A 24,650-nucleotide genomic window follows, 5' to 3' on the forward strand; every position below is an offset into this window, starting at 1 on the left:
GCTGGACTTAATGGCCCATGAGTTCCTTCCAATTCTATGATTTCCAAGACTGGAACTCAATGCACCTTACAAATTAAAATATTATAATATGATTAAAGGTAAAAGTAAGGGGTTTACCTTGACAAGATTGTGTAGTCATGACTGACTGTAGGGGGGGGGGGTGCTCATATTCATTACTAAGCTGAAGAGCCAGAGTTGTCAACGGTGATCTCTGTGATCAAGTAGCCAGCATGACTGCACAAAACACTGTTACCTTCCCACTGAAGTGGTACTTATTTATCTACTTGCACTTTTGTATGTTTTTGGACTCATAGGCTGGCAGAAAAACATACAAAAAGTAAACATTAAAACAGAATTAAACTAAATATTAAAACAGAATTAACTAAGCCATAAATAGACACTTTAAAAACAATTAAAAGTACACAATTTAAAACACTACAGCACCTGTTTACAGCTATTTCTTTTAAAACATTAAGATCTAAAAGCCTATCTCAGTAAACTGTTTTCACCTGCCGAAGGAAAGACAGCAAGAAGGGCCCCATTCTTGTCTCCTTATGTTGTGAAGCAACCAATTAGAAGGACCTCTCTCATATTCTCAAAAATCATACTCTCTACCACCAATGGTGGACCTGTATAAAGATTTTAAAATGATGGTTCTCCATTCATCAAAAAAATTAAATTTGAAGTTTAAAATGAATCTGGTATTATATTCATTAGGAATGATGGATGAAGAGATTGTAGACTCTTACATTTGACAACTGCAGTGAGACTCCTAATAGCGCAAAACTGGAAAGAAAATAAAATACCTTCAATACAGGATTTGCTCTTAAATCTATTAGAGATGGCAGAACTAAATGCATTAACATGTCTTTTGAAAGATGGGAAAATAGAGAGTTTTGTATATATTTGGGAACTAGTAATGAGATCCTCTCTATTGATGCCCCCTTGTCGTGGGGGAGAGGCTTGCGTACCCTAATGAAATTGTGAGCTATGCTGGCGGTGGTATAATAGCCACCGGTAAGGCCTCCCATGCCAGACAGGTCACAACCGAAGGGTCTGACCAAGAGCGCCAAAGGGCAGGATGGGCTCTCTAGCCTTATGGCAACCATCCTAGGAGAAGGAAAACTCTAATCCCAAACCCGGGCAGATGGTGCTCATCTAACCCTGTAAGGTCAACCATCTAAGAGAAGGAAACTCTAATAAAACCTACAAACCGAGGACCTCGCTACCACCGTCCATGCTTGTCAAGGCCTCAGCAGATGAACCTCTGGTTTAAAGGGTGAGGCCACTTCTGTGCACGCTGCGCTCCACCAGAAAAATCCATTGCACAGGCTCGAAGGATACATCCAACTTCCAAAAAAGCCCTGTAGCGATAGGCGAGGGACGAAACAGCAGGTGTAAAGATGCACTGGAAGCCGCAGACCCAACCCTGCATGCAGGCAGTTCAGGACTTTGGTCGCTTGAGACTGACCCGGAGGATGACAGTCTTGTTCAACAGCATCCTGAATGACCAAGCAGCCTTTTTTAAGGAGAGCACTGCTTGCTCCATTTGGAGAGGGGCCTAGAAAAGGTGGCCTAAAGAAAGCTCATCCCCATCTACCCGGTTGGCTAGCCGCGGCCAACAAACATCTTCTGATGCAGTCAAACAAAGACAAAGAAACAAAGGTACACACCAGCCTCCAAAGGTGCAAATAGACTAACGCTTGCATGCTGGAACATCAGAACCATGCAAGATTCTGCAGACAATGGATGCCCTGAGCATCATTCTGCTCCAATAGCCCATGAACTGTGACGACTTAACACTAACATCGCTGCTCTTAGTGAAGTCCTTCTCCATGAGGAAGGCAGCCTTAAAGAACATGGTGCTGGCTACACACTCTATTGGTCTGGCAAACCCAAAACTGAAAAACCTCTTTCAGGTGTAGGCTTCATGATCAAAAACTCCATTGCCTCCTTACGCCTCCCACATGCTGTTCTCTTCAGTATATATGCCCCAACTATGCAAGCCGACCCTGTGGAGAAAGACAAATTCTACTCAAACCTAAGCCTCCTTATACAAAAAGTGCCTGCAGAAGATAAAATCAACATCCTTGGTGATTTCAATGCCAGAGTAGGAAAGAACTTCGAAGCCTGGAAAGGTGTTTTAGGCAAGCATGGTGTTAGAAACTGTAATGATAACGGACGCCTCCTCCTAGAGTTTTGTGCAGAACAGCGGCTGACTATTACAAACACTACCTTTCAGCAGAAAGATAGCTTGAAGACAACTTGGATGCATCCCCGATCCAAACACTGGCACTAGTATATCCTAGTGCACCACAGAAATATTCGCGATGTCCATCATACCCAAGTGATGTTCAGTGCAGAATGTCAAACAGATCATCGCCTCGTAAGATGTAAACTAAATCTTCATTTTAAGTTTAAACCTAAGAGGGGTGGCATCCTAAAGAGGAGACTCCAAGTCAACAGTCTTCAACAAGTTGCCATGAGAGACAACTTCCAGGCAAATTTGCAAACAAAACTTGAAGACCATCCTATAGACTCTTCTCCTACAGCGCTTTGGCAACATATCAAAAACAGCATCCTGCAATCTGCGGAAGAATCCTTAGGATTCTGCCTCAAGAAAAATCAAGACTGGTTTGATGAAAACAACCAAGAAATCCAGGAGTTGTTGGCAAAGAAGAGAACTGCTCACCAGGCACACCTCGCCCAACCATCTTGCCATGTCAAAAAAAGCAGCCTTTCGCCTCGCATGTAGTCAACTCCAACAAAAACTCCGAGACATTCAGAACAAGTGGTGGGTCAAGTTAGCAGAAAAGACACAACGTTGTGCAGATCTGGGTGATTCCAGAGGATTTTACAAAGCTCTTAAAGCAGTGTTTGGACCTACATATCAGGTCCAAAGCTCCCTATACAGTACAGATGGTCAAACACTAATCACAGATAAGGCTTCCATTCTGAACCGATGGGCTGAACATTTCCAAAGCCTCTTTAGTGCCAACAGAGTAGTCCAAGACTCAGCTATTCAACATATGACACAACCACCATTAAAAAATGAATCGGACATAGCTCCCACTTTGGAAGAAACCGTTAAGGCCATACAACAGATGAAAAATGGCAAAGCAGCCGGGATTGATGGAATTCCACCTGAAGCTTGGAAACACGGAGGTCATATACTCCATGCTAAACTCCACGGGCTCCTTGTGAGTTGCTGGGGAAAAGGTGAACTGCCATCAGATCTCCAAGATGCAGTCATCATCACCCTGTATAAGAAAAAAGGAGCAAAATTTGATTGCTCAAACTATCAAGGTATAACACTGCTCTCCATCGCTAGAAAAATCCTTTCAAGGATACTCCTGAACAGATTAGTTCCTGCTATTGCAGAAGAACTTCCCCCTGAAAGCCAATGTGGCTTTAGAGGTAATAGGAGCACTACAGATATGGTATTTGCCCTTAGGCAACTGCAAGAGAAATGTAGAGAGCAGAATAAAGGACTCTATATAACATTTGTCGACCTCACCAAAGCCCCTCCTTTAAAAAAAAAAACAGGCGCCAGTATGCGCAGATGCTGTCAAATTTAAAAACCTCCAGGTGTGTGTGTATTTGGGTCCCTACAGATTATGGATCTCCCCTGCCTCCATTTTCAACCCCATATTGCAATCTAATGCATATTCATTCTTCCTCCTTGCTACCCCAATGCCTCAAACACCAATAATAATAATAATAATAATAATAATAATAATAATAATAATAAATGTCTCACCTCGGAATACCATCTCTGCATCCTTTGCTTTCCCTCATCCAGCCCAGTTCTTTACAGACAGTAGCAAAAGCATTCTGTATCAATTTGCCAAATTGAGAGAGAAAGATTTGTAGCATTCACATTGTAGCATTCGGACATAAAAAATAATTTAGAAAAATATCCTTTTGCAAAGTGCGTGCTGCTGGGAGCAAGGAAATGAAAGGGAAAGTAGCACAAGTGGACACATTCTATCTATATATGTATCTATGTCAGAATGTGGAACCAGAATCCAGGACATTCAACCAGTCAGCTTTATGAAGAATAAATAGGACTTTATTGATAGCATCAAGATCAGCAATTCAACTCCATTCAGCGTTTAAGCTGAGACTAACCCCTCCCAGCAAAAGCAATACATAAAACCCCAAGTTTGTCTACTCCACCCCCAGCAAAAAGCCCGTGCAGCAAAATCCTCACCTCTTTCTCACCGTTACTCATCCCCCATCACTCCCCCCATAGGTTCTATCCCTCTATGCTCAAAGCTTGCATTCCAAGCCTCTGAGAGAGGCCTTCAAGGACACTAGATAACAGCCACCTGGTACCGCTCAGCTCCTACATGCTACCTCTAAGCTAGCCACAGCAAAAGCATCCCAACCCCCATCATCCCCACACACTTACAACATATATCTGGTAGAATACAACCAGGATTCTAACAATCTACCTGTAGAACTATGCGCATAGATTGTCAAATATATAAAAAAATAAAAAGAGAGCTGCCTGGTGCGAGAGGGAGGCTTGTTCCATTCTGTGCCCTCCCTCTGACCTACCCTGAACTTGACCCTTTCTCAGGCACCCCGATTGCCCTTTGCTCACCCCGATTGCCCTTTACATCCTTCCTCCGGCTCCTTGGCTCCGTCAGTCACCTTGATTGCCTGGCATCCCTGCTTTCCCCCGGCTCCTTCCTCCTCCTCCTCCTCTTCCTCCTCTTCCTCCTCCTCCTCCTTTGCCCCTATGAAGGGGAGGGAATGTTCTGCCCACTGCCCTCCCTTTGACCTAAATCCTTCCCTTGAACTTGCCCAGATCATGATCGGGGACAAGTTCATGTTCGCCGAACCCATTTTTTAAAAAAAAGATACAGCTTTTACTCTGCTTCCAAATGACCCAGAACGGATGTGTAAGCCTCAGATTTGCTTGTGGGAGATTCGGGGCAAATATGAACTTCACGTGCATAATTCAGTTCCTGATCCGGGGTAAAAGGTAGTCTGAATGGCCCCTTAAGATTCTGGAGACCAGGCGTTCAAATTCCCATCTGGCCATGCAAACTCACTGGGTGACCTTGGGCAAGTCACAAACATTCAGCCTTGTCATAGGTTATCCATAAGTTGGAAATGACTTGAAGACACACAACAACAACAAATTTGACAGGGGAAGAAGAAAGGAACAGCTCCTTTCCATCTGGCAGGGGGAAAGGACCAGTCAGAAATGGCCAGAAAATGAACTATAAAGATTCAATGTAACTACAACCCAAAGAAAGCAGCATGGAAGACCACACTATTGGTTGTTAGGGTTGAGCAGGAATGTTTTGATACTTATTTTGGTCTAGTCCATATTGTCCTAGAAAAGCAACTCTGATTTGAATGACTTGATTGCTCTCTCTCTCTCACACATACACAGAGTGAATGAAGTATAGATATAATGCGGATGAAAAATGACATATTAGCAAGCTAGAATGATGAATAGATACAATGAACCCAGCCAACCAGCCTCTCATAGCTGGCTGATGAGAGGAGAGATGAAAGGGGAACCATGGCCCAATTTAGACGGGCCTTTGCGGCGCCCCCGTCACGTGCTAGGGGTTGCCTGAGGATGCACCAACCATATTGGCCTCACCCCTAGCATGTGACGGGGACATCAAAATGGCAGTGCCCTGTACACATAGGCGCCGCCATTTGACGCGACAGACGCATAGCGTCCACACGTCACGTCACGCTTGTGACGTCACGAGTGCACCATCGGGCTTTTTTGCGGGTTCTTTTTCCGCCACCGGGAAGCCTGGCCGTTTGGCAGTCTGTATCCTGCCAATGCTTCTTTTTCAGTGTTTCTCAATCTATCTGATGTGGTGGACCAAGAAGTTTCTGGAAACCAGCTGTTGACCAGTAGCCAATAGCTCTCAGATTGGACCACTTTTACATGATTGCTGCAGGAGCCCAGTGTTGGTGAGGGGAAAGCCAGATACCAGTGCAGTCTGGGGACAAGTCTACCCAGATGCAGTCAAAACAGAATCATAGCAGAGTTTAAAAAAAAACAACCACACAGCTATTGTATTGGCAATGCACTGACCACTTTTCACACTTGAAAGAAACACTCACAGATATAGGGGCTGTACAGATGGGCAGGAAGGGGCAGCAAGACACTACCCCTTTCTTCCTGGATCGGTGCCGCGCAGCAAACGCATGCTGCAGCACAGATCCAGCCTCCACAAAGCACAAAAAGGAGCCAGTTTTTCCCGCTCCTTTTTTGTTCCCACGAAGGGACACCATAGGCACTGCCACGTGGCTTGATGATGCCCCTTTGGCACAGCCCACGAAGGGGCGCCATAGCCACTGCCACACAGCTTGATGATGCCCCTGGCACGCACCATCTGAATGGCACCCAGACAGCACGCTGAGGGCTTTGAGCATGGGGACTCTCAGCCTTCAACCCGCCCACAAGACGGCACTTTTTGTCCATCTGTACCGGGCCATAGTTGATATAGTTCCGGAGGCTTTATCTTCAGTTGCAATGTGTACAATATATGTACATACTCCTCTCCCTCAACTTCCAACCAACTGCTCCGACGTCTGCTCTAAACAACTCTCCAACTCTCCAAACTAACCCACATGTGACCAGTCTCTTGGTCTAGTTCATATAGAAGGTTGACTCCGAGTCATTATTCATTGCCATTTAGCATGATGCGAACTTGCTGTAACTTTGCCTTATGCTATGTGCTCCTGACTCAGCAATCTGTGGTTGTCCCATGGGATGTGTGCCACCTGTCAATCAAAATATGTTTCTATTGTTAAAGTCACAATTACTTCAATGCCCAGTACTCAACTGAAATTCAAATGCCCATACTGATATATGGTTCCATATCATCATAGACTGTTTTAATAAATTTGTGCCCATTAACAAAACCTGTGGCACACTTCTCCTTTTGCTGTGTATGAGGTGGAGTGGGAATTAAGTACTTAGAACTTTATCACACCACGGGCTGCTGGCACGGGACGGGAATGGAATGGAATGGGCCAGGAACAAGTGTGGAACGAGTGGAGGATGCATTTTACTGCATGCAAAGTCCCTCACTCATTCCATTCCCCATCCGTTCCCCCTCCGTTCCAGAGGGGGCAATGGTTTAAGAACGGTTCAAAACAGTTCTCAAAAATCTCCTCCTCTGGGAATGGATTGGGAACGGAAGAGCAGGTAACGGAACAAGTGAGGGACTTCCTTGTGTGCAGTAAAATGCGTCCCCCACTCGTTCCGTTCACTTCCAGGCTCCTTTTGTCCTGTTCTCATCCCTGCCTAGAGTCCTGTGTGATAAAGTTCTTAGTCTCTATAGTCTCAAGCCATACTGAGCCATGAAATTCACTGGGTTTTCTTAAGCCAGTTATTCTAGCTGACCTGCCACTTGTGGTATTGTGAGGAGAGTTGCGTACATTGCCATGGAAAGGAAAGGCAGGATATAAATGTAACTAATAAATATAAATGTTTCCAAGGTGTGACTACCATGAAATATAGAGGCGGTACAGACCGCTGAAAAATGGTGGCCTGCCAGCACCTGTTTTTCCACCAGAGGGAAGCCGCGCGGTTAGGCGGCTGCGGCTTCACTCCAGTAGAAAAAGAAAGCGTGAAAAGCGGGTTCTTTTTACGCCACAAAGGCGGCATAACAAGTGCACCACTGGCACATTCGTTACACAAGCGCCGTACGGTGCCGTGCGGACACCACACGGCACTTATGTAACAATGGCGGCACCCATGTATACAGGGTGCCGCCATTATTACACGCTCGTCACATGCTAGGGTTGTGAGGCGTGTGGGCGCTCTGCCCCCAGGCAACCCTAGCATGTGACGAGGGCATTCTTTTGAGCCCATCTGTACCGAGCAATAGTTATTTTTATGATTATGTAATTGTCTGTGGAACAAGCCACTGAAGGTATCATTACCTAAATCTGCTATAGTTGAATACTATTATAGTGGATACACATAAAAGCAGATCACCAGGAGGAACTGTATTTACACTGAAAAAGTGAGAGAATAGTCGTTTCAAGTAGGTATAAATAATGCTAAGAAACAGCTGGTAAAGAATATTAGGTAATCACATACACAAGCTGAAAACTAGAAGCATTACACTAACATTAACTGCCATAATTTTATGCTCCTTTCCTTCCCACGCATTTATTCATAGCAGCAGTTATGATGTGGGCTCTTCTACATTAGGAGCTATCCCACAAATAAATAAATAAATTAGGAAAAGCAGTATGACTCATCACTTTTTGTGTAATTTTATTGTAGCTGAAGTACAGCTACTCTAAAGACTATAACAATGAGGAAAAATGAAGACTATAAATTGGCATAACATTTTTAGAGCATGGAGGACGGTGAAAATATATTCACAACAATTAATATATATGTACAATGTTCATGTCTTCCATTGTTATGTGCCTTGAAGTCATTTCTGACTTATGGAAACCCTAAGGTGAACCTAGAGGTTTTTTAGTGGGTTTCTTCGGGGGGGGGGGGGGATGTCACTGCTATCCTATGAGGGTGAGAGAGTGTTCCAGGGATTCTGGGGGAAAAAATTTTTTTAAATTCTAGGATGATCAGTTTGCCTTGGAGGAAAGCCAATTCCACAGTAAGGTCTGGTCGACAGTGGGACACACTTCCTCGGAGAGTGGTGGAGTCTCCCTCCTTGGAGATCTTTAAACAGAGACTGGATGGCCATCTGTCAGGTATACTTTGATTGAGAGTTCCTGCATGGCAGGGGTTGGACTGGATGACCCTTGTGGTCTCTTCCAACTCTATGATTCTATTAGCCAAGATACACAATTGAATACTAAGAGCAGTTCAAATTGCTTATAATGAAAAAAGAAAAGTTAGTGGGGATAAATTCAATTTAAATATACAAATACCATTTACAATATCTTAATCAAAAATGCAATCTGCCTGAAGCATGAAGATAAATGTGAGAATAATAACTGATCATTTTTTCAACTTACTGGAATGTTGTGTGGACATGGATGTGGACAGATGTGGACCCAGGTACAAAGCCACAAACCCAGCTGCCAACTCTTCAGACACATCTATTCAGAAAATGTCATCAGAGGACCTAATGACATCAAAAACAATACAGTAACTTTCCTCCAATGTGATATATTCCATTCTATGTCAGCAATGCCCTTCAGCACTTTGCACTGGGCAAACAGGCCAGTTTCTATGCCAGAGGATAAATGGATATAAATCAGACATTAGGAATGTGAATACACAAAAACAAGTTGCAGATCACTTCAGTCTTCCTGGATATTCTGTCTCAGACCTCAGAACAGTGGTTCTTGAACAAAACAAACAAAAACTACAAAGGAAGATTGGAAAGGGAAACAACAGAACTGGAATATATCAACAAGCTACAGTTTATCAACAGTGGATTGAACAGAAACAATAGTTTCCTAGCACACTGCACACATTATAACACTAGCTAACCCTCCAGCCTCATGGGGACACTCTTGGCCAGTTCATTTTTCTTTCTTCTTTTTTCTTTTTTTCATCTTTGGTTCCCCTACTGCTTTCAAATACTCATTCATATGGTTTATTCACTCACCTTGGCTTTAGGCAACATCCGTCCTCTTGTCTTGTCCTCCAAACGACCATTGTTAAAACTTAGGTAAGTGTCACCTCATCTCCACACCCACAAAGTTTTTGCATGTCCCTGTACTTTCTACTCCACTGCATGCATCTGAAGAAGTAGAGCGAAGACAACAAAAGCTCATGCTAGCAACATCTCTCTTTCAGTTACTCTCAAATGTGGTACAAGATCCCTTTCCATACTAATTTTCCAGGCCAGCACAGTTATGTCTTTAAATTCCACCATTTTGTATGCATGTTCACCTTACTGGAAGACTTATATGAAGAACCCACTGCGAGTGGGTGCAAAAGCTGTAGGTATTAAAGTGTTGTGCCCATCTTTATCCTAGTTGTGTGGTTTCATCCAAGGCTGGTGATGATACTTTGATATTCCTTTCCCTTAGGGGGAAAGAGCAAAACAGAACTTCCCTTCAAATCAGGCATGTAAAGCTTATTTCCTGTTTGTTTTGTAATGCTTTATATAAGATACTAGTTCCTTTCACTTGATTCCACACAACATCTTTTTCTGCCAGCTAGAGTTGGCTACAGTAATTGTGGAGTCTTAAATCGGACAACATGATGACAGCAGTACTGCAAATATGGTCAGAACTGAAATGATAAGAAGAGTCTGAATTCACCATCATGTTTCACTTTTTAAAAATGAACCAGAATCCCCCAGGAAGTATTCCTATACAAGCCTCATTGAACTGAACATGAAGTTTTCTACAGCTTTTGCGTGGCTGCTCTGTTTGGCATATTTATAGAGTTGTGGGAGTGGGACAGAATGTAATACAATCCAGACAGATGCAAATCCTGACCCTCAAACAAAGGAGAGGTACACACTGGCCTTTTGGGGCAGCCTGCAGCCACCCCTTTTCGCTCCAGGTTGGGCGCAGGGCAGCCTCACTGGCACCCCTGCGACCCCAATACAGAGTTTTTTCTGGACCATGGAGAAGTGGCAAAATGCCACTTCTCTGTGGCACGGAAAAGGGGTGTCCTTGGGGCTTCATGCCCCTGGACACTCCGAGAGCCAGAACCATGGGAGAAAGGGGCCGCCCAGCCCCTTTCTCCCTGACATTGTTCCTACAGCCATTTGGTTGCTGTGGGAACAATGCGGCGCCCAAAAGGAGCTCCATTTCTGAGCTCCTTCTCGCACCACAGCCAGGCCGCTATAAGCAGCCTGGGGCAGAGCGGAGACATCACACATGAGCCACGCCGTTTGGATGTGGCACGTATGTGACATCATCATGGTGGCCCCCATGTGGACAGGAGGCTGCCATAATGCCACCGTCACCACGTACTAGGGTTGCAGGGCGTGCGGTCACTCTGCTCCCACGCAAGCCTAGTATGTGGCCAGGCTGGCACAAAGCACTGGTCTGGACCACACCAAAATCTTCAAAAGACTGTATGAAGTGATACAGATCTTTCAGATTGTTACAGTGGTCAATCAGTATTAATGAGTTTTTAAAAATCTGCAAAGAAAAGTCAGTTTCCTAGGGATCAAGATAATATTTGAAGTGATTGCTTTTGTTACATGTGTGGTAGTAAGAAATTATGAAACCGTTATCTTTCTTCAAACCTCTGCTAATGAATTGAAATGTGTAAATATAATTCAATTCAGCAGTTTCCCTTTCTAGTCTTCCTTTGTAATTTCTTTTTTCAAGGTGTGTGACCTGTAAATCCCATATAGGATTAGGAATTCCTAATCTACTGAATGTCTCCTAGGCCCTGCCAGGCTCCTGGTCATAGAATGAACTGCACCTAGAAAAAACATTATTTCATTACTAAGCTTGTCTAGAACATGCTTCACAGATCTGCCATTCTTTTAAATCAGAGTGGCTTTCAGGAATACTCTTGCTGTAGAGGGTTGTACAGAACTCTCTTTGGCCAGACTTACAATTCCTCTACCTCTAAATAAAATCAAAATGGAAATTCATGCTGTTGGCTTTTGTGATTGTATGGCTTTGAAGCAACAGATGCTCTAGGCGGCGTTTGGGAACTGTGAAGTGGGTGGCAGAGCCAACATGGCAAAGAGCAGGCTAAGCCTCAGATGCAAGGGAGCATTGACAGCTGGTGGGTCCCTTGGCAGTACAATGGGCTCTGAAGTAGTTTGCCGTATTGCTCCATAGCTTATATCAATTGTGTATCTTACTTATACTGTTCAGACTCTAGTATCAAAGTAACCTTTTAAAACAGTGCTCCTATTTCACCAAATGCCTGGTTATTCACATTATTAAATTCACATTGAATATTTCCTAGCAAATGAAAAACTAAATTCTGCTTTAAGATATATCTCACACGCTTTTTAAAAATATGTGTCTCACATATGTATGTTTGTGCATGCATATGGGCTGTTGTTAGTGTCAAATTGATTCTTTTATATTCAAAAGAATGGTTTAAACTATGTTAGATTAAGGTAATAATGCCTTAGTTTTGTTTATTATGTTTAACTTAAAGCTGAAGAAAGCAGACAAAAGCAAACCAAAGTAGCATATGAATTATATAATTTATATTTATTTGTTTGTTTATTTTATATAATTCCTTTCTCTGGGGATGGCGCTCAAGAAAAGTTATAAAATGCTACAACAAGAAAAAGTTAAAACTTGAAAAAGTTAAAATGCTATTAGTCTAGTTTTATGGTTATATTATTTTATCATTTATGATGTATTATTGGCCTTTTGTTGATGGATCTCTTTTATTAACTTTACCATGTTGTTTTTGGTGATTTTTATGCTTTTTTTTAAACTCTGTTTTTGTATTTACTGGTTGAATATATTTTATATTGTGACGGCTTTTAGCTTCTAACAATAAAATAAATTTCTACTTTCAAATTAAAATTATTTTAAAAATAACAGCACAGTTGACAATACAGCACACACTTCCTCTTAAAATGACTCCTTTCAACCAAATACTCATTCAATGCAGGTTTGAATAGAAAGATCTTGTAAAATAAAGTAACCCACAAGTACTGTGTTACTAATACATCGCTATTTAAATAATGAGCAAGTATTTGTTTTTAAAAGAGAAAAGAATAAAAAATAAAAAATTACTTATTTGAAATAATGTTCCAACTGTGAAGTTGAAAGCTTTCATGGCTGGCATTCGTATTTTTTGTGGGTTTTTCTGGCTCTGTGGCCGTATTCTGGAAGAGTTTATTCCTGATGTTTTGCCAGCATCTGTGTCTGGCATCTTCAGAGAATGCTGGCATGGAAATGAGTGGGGTATATATGCTGTGTGACACTTGGCTGAGAGGAAGTGATTTACATGATAATCTGTGTATTGGTCTGTTGTTGAATGGCAAGGCCTCAGGGTGTCCATTTAATTAGTGATCCATTATCTGCTGGGAACCCCACCTTAACCTGAGTGGTTTTCATTTGCAAGGTCGCGGGTGGGGGGGGGGGCAGCAGACAATGGATCTCAAGATTAATACAGGCTGACAGTGCATCATGCCTATGACACACTGATATATAATCAGTAAAAACTTGTCTCATAATTATCGTGAGAGTCTGGCAATAAAAGAGTGGCCAAATAAGTCACATCGCACCCTTATAGCATTCCCACCTGACAATTTATCTTGGCTTATCCAAGGTGACCAGCCATGGTATTCTCCCTGTCTATATGGGCCCTTAGATACTGAAGTCATTGGTTCTGTGTGCACTGATGGGGCATCTGCAATGCTTGGAAATAAATCTGGCTTTTCTGTGTAAAGTCGAAGGCTTTCATGGCCGGCATCCATAGTTTTTTGTGGGTTTTTCAGGCATGTTCTGCTACTGCTGATTTTTCCGGCTGGCCCAGTCTGCAGTGTCTCTTGTGTTCCTTGATTCTTGTTTGCACACTGCGTTTGGTGGTCCCTATATGTCCCTATACCATGCAGTTGTGGACAAATCTGCATAGGGACCACCAAACGCAGTGTGCAAACAAGAATCAAGGAACACGAGAGACACTGCAGACTGGGCCAGCCAGAAAAATCAGCAGTAGCAGAACATGCCACAAACCATCCTGGGCATAAAATACTGTTTGAAAACAACGAAGTTCTGGACCATGTCAACCACTACCATGTCAGGATGCACAGGGAAGCCATTGAAATCCACAAACACCTGGACAATTTCAACCGGAGAGAAGAAACCCTTAAAGTGAACAAAATTTGACTACCAGTCCTGAGGAATAGCAAAATTAGGACTCAGCAAATGAAAATGGGAAACCATTCAGAGTCAGGGGCTTTCCCAGCAGATAATGATCACCAATTAGCAGACATTAATCCTCATTTGCATTAGCCTCCCAGGCTGAGGCCAGCCATCAACACAGAACAATACACATGCAAATCACTCCTGCATTCCCAGGCTCACACAGTATATATACACCCAATTTTTCCAGGCAAAGCATTCTCTGAAGATGCCAGCCACAGATGCTGGTGAAACGTCAGAAAGAAACTCTGCCAGAACATGGCCACATAGCCCGAAAAACCCACAAAAAACTCTGGCTTTTCTGTTTTGATGAAAAAGGAGATTCCAGACTTGCAAGTTACCCATTGTTTTCTGCATCAGCATGTTTTAACATCAAAAACATTGTCACTAAATTTAAGAAAGTCCTTGATACAGTGCTACCTCGGGTTACGAAATTAATTCGTTCTGCGGCGCCGTTCGTAACCCGATACATTTCGCAACCCAAAAAGGCTTTCCGTTAGCGCTGGAAAGCCGCTAGCCGCTAGCCGCTAGCCGCGCTTTGAATTTCGCGCCGAAACGCGCCGAAATGAATTTCGTAACTCGAAAAATCTTTCGTTACCCGGAACAGTTTTTTCCAATCTAACTTTTTCGTACCCCGGAAATTTCGTAACGCGATCAATTCGTATCCCGGGGTACCACTGTACTTGTGTAAAGATCATCATTTTGACCAGGAGGCAATGCTTTGAACCGCCACATCTTTAAATTATTTTTAAGGATCTGGGGAATGAGCATTCCCATTTAGAAGGGAATTTAGAAAGGAATGCTATAAATCATAAAAAATCATCATGGGTTTTTAAAAAAAAAACAAGTCATGCCAGACTAATCTGATCTATTTTGTTGATAAAAGTGTCAGCTGGGAAGATAAAGGGAATACTGTAGACATAGCCTATCTTGATTTCAATAAGGCTTTTGACAAGGTCCCCCATGATATTCTTTAAAACAAGTCAGTAAAATATGAGCTAGACAATGCAACTGTTAGGTGGATTTATCAGCTGTTGATCAACCCAGCCAGAGCCATTGTGCTCAGGAATGGCTCCTCTTCATCTTGGAGGGAAGTGACCAGTGGGGTGCCACAAGGTTCTGTCCTGGGCCCAGTGCTATTCAACATCTTTATCAATGACTTGGATGAAAGAATGGAGGACATGCTTATCAGATTTGCAGATGACACCAAATTAGGAGGAATAGCTAATTCCCCAGATGTGATGGTCAAAATTCAAAATGGCCTTAATAGATTACAAAGCTGGGCCAAAAGTAACAAAATGAACTTCAACAGGAAGAAATGTAAGGTACTATACATAGGCAGGAAAAAATGAAATGCATAAGCATAGGATATGGGATATCTGGCTTAACAAGATGATATGTAAAAGAGATCTAGAGGTCCTAGTAGACCATAACATGAACATGAGTCAACAATGTGATGCAGCAGCTAAAAAAGCCAATGTGATTCTAGGCTGCATCTATAAAAGTATAGTGTCTAGCTCAAGGAAAGTAACAGTGCCATTCTATTCTGCTTTGATCAGGCCCCACCTGGAATACTTTGATCAGTTCTGGGCACCACAATTCAAAAAGGATGTTGACAAGCTGGAGCATGTCCAGAGGAGGGTGACTAAAATGGTGAAGGGTCTGGAAGCCATGCCCTATGAGGAGAGACTTAGGGACTTGGGTATGTTTTGCTTAGAGAAGAGAAGATTAAGAGATGGTATGATAGCCTTGTTTAAGTATTAGAAAGAGTGTCATAATGAGGATGGACCAAGCTTGTTTTCTGCTGCTCCAGAGACTAGGACCCGGAGCAATGGATACAAGCTACAGGAAAAGAGACTCCACTAAACATTAGGAGGAACTTCCTGACAGTAAGAGCTGTTCGACAGTGGAACAAACTCCCTCAGAGTGTAGTGAGGTTTCCTTCCTTAGAGGTCTTTAAACAGAGGCAAGATAGCCATCTGTCAGGGGTGCTTTGATTGTGTATTCCTGCAAGGCAGGAGATTGGACTGGATGGCCCATGTGGTCTCTTCCAATTCTATGATTCTATGATTGGATAATTAATTTTGCTAAATCAATGTACTAGATGTACAGAATATTTAAACAATGTACTAAACATTTAAACCATGTGCTAAAACTGCATAGGTATTCATGTTTCTAGTAACAAGAGGGTTAAAACATCCTTTAAAGTGGACTCATAGAACCAGGTAAAATCACACTATAAAGCTAACACAGTGGAACTAACCCATTCAGACACAACAGGTCTTCCCTTGGGAAATATGTCTCATTCCAGGGTTCACTCCTGGTTTCACATACTGTGTCATGCATTTCTTGTTCAAAGAAATGTAAAACACATCCATTTTCTACTTTAGAGACAAAGTGTAGAACCAAATATCTTAATTCCAAAATATGCTTAGTAAAATAATTATGTTCTTTCAAAGGTCCAGTAACCCCTGGACTATAATTAAAAAGTTCAAATTCCCAATTTCTATAAATATTGCACACATTTCCTATGATCACACTATATAAATCAATTAATCTAAATTTAAATGATTAGAGAACATAGATGATAAATGAAATCCAACTCATGATTTTGCTTGAAATGGTCTAAATTTCCATTTGTGCTAAGCTGCAGGGACTCTGTCAGTTCTGAAACTGAAAGACAGAGAGTCCAGTTTCTGAGGGAAATATTGTTCTGAGTTATTTCTTCCCTTCCATATTTATAGACAGTGATGTTATCTGTTATATTCTAAATTTCTTTCTCTTTTAATTATTTAGTAAATATACCAACAACCATGTTTTTCCAGCAAAAGTCCCTCATAATATGTTCCTTTATTCACCCAGTGAAACATCTTGAGATTAGATTTCATATCTATACATTATTATATATCTGATGCCCTCGACAATATGTAACCAATATTTTTAAAATAAAGGGCATTCCCACCAAATGTGGGCAAAGTTGCTTTTCAGCCATCTGGATTTCCAGTATATATATCAAACATTGCCTCAACACAAGCCACTTCCAGTGGGACAATTGATTCTACAAGCAGAGAGATGGAGTAGCCATGGGAAGCCTTCTGAGCCCCATGATACGAAAATTGTACATGGAACACTTTGAAAAGCAAGCCCTGTAAATAGCACCTAAAAAGCCCACAAAATGGTTCCGATATGTGGATGACACTTTCACCATTTGAAGCCACAGAGAAGAAGATCTGACCATGTTTCTGAACCATCGGAACAACATCCACCCTAACATCAAATTCACAATGGAAAAAGAAAAGGAAGGAACATTGCCATTCTTGAATATCTGGTCATCTGCAAACCGAACCAAAGTTTGGGCCATACAGAATACATAAAACTGACACACACGTGCAAATACCTACACAAGAACCCCAACCATCACCCAGGATAAAAAAGAGCACAATAAAAACACTGGTAGACTAGTCAAAATGGATCTGGCAATTCCACTTCCTGGAAGATGAACTGAAGGACCTAGATTGGGCTCTACAGGCTAATGGTTACTCCAGTTCAGACGTCAGAAGGGCTGCCAGACCTAGAAAAACTCACAGAAGTGAAGACAACAACCACCCAAAGGGATTTTTACCATACATGGAAAGAGTCACAGACAGAATAGGGAAACTTGTGAGGATTTAATTTTACTTTTTTAAAAAAAATTATTTTTTTTAAATTATTTGTTAAAAAAATATATATTCTTTTAAATTTTTCTTTAATGAGAGAAGCAATGGACATGGATATACTAATTTCTGTTATAAATGACATAAATAGAAAAACTACGGAAGAAGACTGGACCAGTCTTAAACTCTATAGTAAGAAAAGGGGTTGGAATTTTGATTAAACAGAATAGAAAAATAAATAATAATAAAAAATTACAATTCATATATTTTGGGGGAGAAATAGAATATTAATCTGTTAATCTTTTGGAAATAGAAATGAAATCCTTCACTTTCTTAGACTCGTTTTTCTTTAACATGTAGCAGACCTGGGGAAAAATGTTGATTAACTCTGAAATAATCTGAGACAAGAAGAATAGGAAAAATACAGGAATTAAAACTTGGAAATAGAAGAACCATAAAGGAAATCTGAAAAACTTGATAAAGACAAGGTGAATTTATTTGATTTAGGAAGATTCAGAAAAGAATATTATGAAAATTATATAATATCTTTTTATGTATGTTATATATATATATATATATATATATATATGTTATGTGTGTTATGTATGTCATGTATGTTTTTTGGATTTGTAGAAAAATATGTTTAATAAAAAAATTCTTTAAAAACATCAGATCTTACCAAATTTTCTACTTTAATAACATGAAACTATGTATATGTAAATGCATTTAGGCTATGTATATGATATTGTAATTTAAAGGTATAATTTTAATTTTGCAAGTTGTTTATGTCACAACTATTACCATTACATTCAGTGATATATTGGCATTACAATTTATGAGTACTGTAACATTAGTACAAAAAACATTGCTAAATATTCTGCATGGTGTGGTATGGGAAAAGGTCAATTGGGGTGTAACACCGTGACTTACCGCACAGTGTGACGCCAACCCTAGTGTAACCACTGGCTGGTGTCTAGCCATTTAAGAGCTCAGCATTCCTAGGGCTAATGCTGGAAGCAACTTGTTTGCCTTCTTGCTAGCATTCCGGTCTCTAGATTCCTGAAATTATGATCTTTGACTTTTTGGCTTCTTCAAACTTTGGACTGTGTTGACCTTGCTGCTTGTTGGTTTCCCTGAATTGGACTGCTTGACAAAGACATTTCTTTGGATGGACTCCCACAAGTGAGGATGCTTTCTGGGTGCTTTACTGCTCTTCTCTCTTGAGGTTCACAACTCTCTTGGTTGTTTTGTAGCACTTAAATCAACCTTTGTGTTATTACTTAGATACTTAGATATTACAGAGGAATGGGCTGTGGAGAGAAAAAATGCAAAATTAAGACTACCACCACCCCCCATCATCTAAAAGGCTAAAGTGGGTGGGATTTACTAGGGTCTCTTCTACTTGTTCAATTGCCCCCTACAGCCAGATCACTGGATTTAAGGTATCAACACTTGCAGCATTCAAGGAAAACAGAAGATAAACCTGAAGCCCTTACTGTCATAAATAAAAGCACTAAATTTAGCATCTCTTCCCAGGATGCTGTTAAGCTTTTCTTAATGTAATACGGTCACTGCTTTTTCACTCCAAAGAGCTATAAACAATAGCCAACAACTGCTTTTATTTAAAACTTAAAGGGAGTTATTATTTTAGCAAAGGCTTTAAGAAATCCTACCTATCACCAAAATGCAGCTTGTAGACTGAATTTCCTGTTTTCATATTTGGCTCCTGTTTCTCTCTGTTGCCTGTTATTAGCCAGTTAAATATGAAACTGCCTGGGGGTGTATTTTTAGCTCACTTGTGCCTATTGTAAAATCTCTACCACAATTTAAGAGCGTACAAATTGAGATGCTGTAATTACCATATCTGAGATTAAGACGAGGATATATTTTGTCCCTTTGAAACAGCTACTTTAAAAAAAAAGTGGAAGTAGATAATTAAAAATGGTTGAAAACAAAATAGCTATGCAGCCTAAAATAACATTTTATTTCTAAATGCTGATCCTTGTTTGACAAATAACTTTTCACCAATTGAATCAAACCCATTGATTAAACTTGGTTATATTTCAGAAATGTGAAACGAACTGGTTTTAGAGCTAGAAGAATAATAATTTATTTTGCATCTAGTTTACTTTGAAATAAATTTGTGTAATAGTCAGCCTTGATTAGTATTTCAGTGAGAGACTGCCAACCAATACCAGGTCTTATAGCCTATATTTCAGAGGAAGGAACTGGCAAAAATCACCCCTGAATATGGCTTGCCTAAGAAAATCATATGTCAACAGGCACACACACACACAATCTTACAAGGAATTTTACTTCCATGAAAGACTACTTACATACACAGTAGCATACACATACGTCGAAGACACTGGGGATTCCCCTTCTCTTTTTTCAGCCAGTGATATTTTGGACATTCCAAAAAACAGAAGAAGTACAAATGACTTGTGATTCTTAAGCTCTGTCATCAAAACTAGAGTTTAAAATCACACATTTTCCAAGATTTTAGAAAGAATAGGGCCTGGAGGATGAGTAGAACTGTCTATGCCCACAGATTCTCACCTTACCAATGACACCTAAGTACAATAGGCCCTCCATATTCACGGAGTCTTTTTGCACAGATTCAACCAACCACAGGTTATTAGATAATATCAATTACAATACAAAACAACAAAACCAAGAATCTTTTTATGAAAAATGGCTTCCCTTTATTAACTTTGTCAACACAAACCTTATAACTGTTCATACTCCAACTTGTCAGGGCATGGTCTGACGTATTCCAAACAATCTAAACTATATAAGTCTTTATATAAGGGATGTTCTTGAAAATTGGAAAATGTACAAAGGTTATTTTATAATTGTATGATTTTATAGGGTTTTAGCCTTCTTTTTGTTGTATTTTTATTGTATTCCTTTTTGTATAATTTCATTAAAATTTAAATATTAAAAAAACACCTAGGGGTTTAAAATATTCCAAAAAGAATTTGCCCTTTATACAAGGGACACCATTTCACTACATCTTTGTAGTAGTGAGACTTGAGCCTCCATGGATTTTAGGGGAGCCCTGGTGGCGCAGTGGTTAAATGCCTGTACTGCAGCCATTCACTCGAAACCACAAGGTTGCGAGTTCAAGACCAGCAAAGGGCCCAAGCTCGACTCAGGCTTGCATCCTTCCGAGGTCGCTAAAATGAGTACCCAGACTGTTGGGGGCAAATTAGCTTACTTGCTAATTAGCTTAATTGCTGTTCACCGCTATGATCTTTGGAATAGCGGTATATAAATAAACCAAATTATTATTAGTAGTAGTAGTATCCACAAGGGATGTTGTAACCAAACCACAGTGAATACCAAGGGCCCACTGTACATATCCAATCCTAGCTTGGGTCACCTCTGGTTTTGATGGTGGTGGAAAAATACTTGGCTGGAAGAGGATATTCACTGGGGAAAATGATCAGGCAAGATAACACCACTTTTTGCTGGCTGATTCTCCTCTGCTACATATATCATAGGCACACATTAACAACACAAAAGCAAAATGAAATTGAAAATTGTCTTTTTTTCTCATAGTATCTACTTTGCCTATGACACTGGATGAGAAATGAAAGAATAAGCACAAGTCAACCAAGCATCTCATCCCCACTTTTTGTCAAATTTGAAAGAGGTCTTGAGGATACTCCTTATGCATACACAGTTATCAAAGCCTATGTAAAACACACTTTCTTACATATAGGAAAACAGAATGTTTCTACTCAGGCACACTGTCATGTTTGGAACTAGGAACTGATGACAACTCCAAATTTTATAGTCACACTGAATTTTCGTTTATTTAAAACCCATTATCTTGCTTGGTTCTAAAATTATTATAAGTGATTTGTTTTGACTTAAGTGGTCCACTATTTATGTCATTACAAAAGAGATGCAATTTGTTGTATTTGCAAACCAAGAAAACTTGCTAGATTTTAAGGCTAAAAGTTGCTTAAATGAGAAGCTCTAGGGAAAAAAGCAAAGCAATGAAGAAGAGGAAACGTATCTGGAAGGATCAAGGTCAGTGTTACAACTAGCATCTTTGTTAATCTTCTATATACCTTTTGTAGGACAGATGAAAGCTTTTTTCCCTTCTAACAATCTTTGGTGCAATGTCATAGCAGTGATATATTGCTATTTCTAATAAATATAAGCACTCAATATATTGGAGAAACTTATTTTACAGACCAGAAACAGACCTTCCATAGGGCAGCATAAATCCCCTGCTTCTGTTGCAGGACTAGAAGTGGTGGCAAATTGTATCCTCCCCACCACCATATCATTGCAATAAGGCAACACTGCAGCTGGTGATCTGGAGGATCCCTCTGGCTATCCTCTGAAATGCAGCAGTGGGATAGCAGAGAACAGCAGAACTCCCTGGAGTAGCTATCTACCATCTGTTTTTCTCTGAGAAAATCTTAAAAGTAACAGGGAGGGTGAGTGGTACACAGAAGAGCTGTGTAGACCCTTCCAAGCAGGCCAGAAGGTGGTTAGGTTTTCTGGAGAACTTGTACAAGTTGAGCAAAATGACTGACACAGCTCTCCAGCAAGTGGACATTCTTCCTTCCTCAGAGTCAGGCATTGTAAAGAGGCACCCTGGGAATTTCTATGTCTCCCAGACTACAACTGAAGAATATAGCCAACATCTATGTAGGGGAATTTTTATTTAGCTCAAAACTGAGAGGGAGTCAACTGCAAGGCCCCTACAAAATTGTTTCCTGTCTGTATACCAAGGGACTGATGGATCTAAGAAATGATGCAGAGGCAGGCTTCTGTAATTGAGGCGGGATACATACCACCATTTAGTACGTATAGGATACGTACTAGGGTTAGGAAGGGGCGGTGCTTCCGCACCCCCCTAATCCTAGTACGTATTCAATACGTACAAGATGGCGGCGCCCCTTCTACATGGGCGCCGCCATCTTGACGTATCGGACGCTGAGCGTCCGTACGCGTCGCAGGCGTTGTGACGTAACGAGTGCGCCCCTGGCGCCTCGCTACGTCGCAAACGCGACTCAAGAAGAAGCTCCATTTTGGAGCTTCTTTTTCAGTCTGCACGGGAGCCGCGCCGTGTGGAGGCTCCGGCTCCCCTGCAGACTAACCGGCGGCGGCGGCAGACCGCCGCAAAGCGGCGGTTTGTATCCCGCCTAAGTATATTTTATTTAAAAAGGGAAAATCACACAGCCATTCACTATTACACACTCATTCTTTCAAGGCTCAGGAAAGCAGAGGTTAGCTTTGGAAAAGGCTGAGGCAGCGCTATGGGTGATACTTACTATCAATGAGGTTTGATTCCGGGGGTCCAATTGGGTGAAACAGAGTGAGAAACAGCCTTTCCGAGAGTGTTGGTTGAATGGAAGTGCCAGAGCTAGACCAGAGACCACAGTGATGTAGATCCCCCATGAAATCTAGACTAGCACACTGAGGGGAGTTTTCCAGGGGATTTTAAAAGCTAAATCTAGTTACTGGGCAAAGGTGTTGAATTGTCTGGGGTGAGATAATCTGGTCTGACAACAATCAAGGGAAATGGGAAAGTTGATAGCCAGCTCATCAGGTGAGACAATCTAGACAAACATCACCCATTCTTCTGATTATTGGGGGTGATAGTGATTCCATTAGCAACTCCCAAACTACCTGTTGGACTAGTCTGAGGGGTATTGTTCTCAAGAGGTCCCATGAGGCTTACCTCATCTGAGTATAGTGCTTACATGTCCCACCACTTTGGGTATAATGGTGGTTGGCCTGGCAGGGTCCATCTGAGGTCATGTGGAATACCACACACACCAAAATTCAGAAAAATGCACTATGGCTAACAAGAGGGAAATATACAGGGACAGGAATACATGCATTTTCACATCATACAGTAAGAGAGTTTTCACCACCTCAACATCACCTCCTGAACACCTACTTTCCCTGTTTTAAGATAAAGTCTGAATTAGGCATTTAAAAAAGCCTAGTGGAATGGAGAAAAACATGGGATACACTCATCTCTTGGCAGAAACTCTACAGAAACTTCAGGGAAGGGCATACTGAGGGTACTGTTACTCTGTATGTCAGGGGGAGCATTCCTAGCGCTTGAAAAATTGAATTAGTTTTTTAAATACTTTTTTAAAAAGATGGACCCTGCCAGGCCAACCACCATTATCCCCAAAGTGGTGGGACATGTAAGCACTATACTCAGATGAGGTCAGCCTCATGGGACCTCTTGAGAACAATAGCCCTCGGACTAGTCCAACAGGTAGTTTGGGAGTTGCTAATTTAAAATACTTTAAAAAACTAATCCATTCTCTTTATTAATCACTACAGCATTTGGGAGAATAACCCATATGTTTAAAAGTAACTTGTGTTACTTTTGTCTTGTTTGTTACATTCCTACTACTTCCTTTTTTTGATGGAGAAGACAACCTCAGGATGGATTAACAGAAAGGCATAAAAATTGAACATTCCTGCCAAAACACCTTTAAAATGTTTTTTAAAGAGTAACCACAGTGTGAGGGAGCTGGAACTTAGTAAGGGGAAGGTGTAGGCTTAATTAAATAACCCATGAGTTACATCTGGTGCATAGGCTGCCAGTTATGGACCCATGGACTACAACAGGGATGGGAAATATCTGGCCCTCCTATTGTTGCAGTGTGTAACTCTCACCATTCCTCATCATTTGGCTGTGCTGGTTAGGATTGATGGGAGGTGCAATCCAGTGACATCTAGAAGGTTACACCACAGTCAAGGCCTATGGTACAATTGTATGTTTATTGCCCCCAAAAGAGACTCACAACATAAAGATTTGGACATATATTTCTAAATGTGCAGTACCTATTCAGTGGACATAAAAAGCAGATGAACAATGCCAGATATTTTTTGTGATGTTCATTGCCATCAGGTTAGCTTCAAATTAAAACAATCCTATGGAGGAAATGGAGCAGATGATGCAGTAGGGGAAATGCAGCACAGAATAGGTAAACAGTTGTTAGTGCAGTAATATCTGGCTACTCTAAATGAATTCAAGTTTCCAGGACCAGATGAACTTCAACCAAGATTAGTAAAAGAACTGGCAGAAGTAATCACAAAATCACTGGAAATAATCTTTGAGAATTCCTAGAGAACAGGAGAAGTTGTGGCAGACTGGAGGGCAAATGTTGTCCCCATCTTCAAAACTAAACCCAAATAATTACTGCTAAATAA

The sequence above is a fragment of the Sceloporus occidentalis genome, unplaced genomic scaffold (genome assembly GCF_023333645.1).
Source record: "Sceloporus occidentalis isolate IW3139 unplaced genomic scaffold, rSceOcc1.0.p SCAF_7, whole genome shotgun sequence".
Lineage (NCBI taxonomy): Eukaryota > Metazoa > Chordata > Lepidosauria > Squamata > Phrynosomatidae > Sceloporus > Sceloporus occidentalis.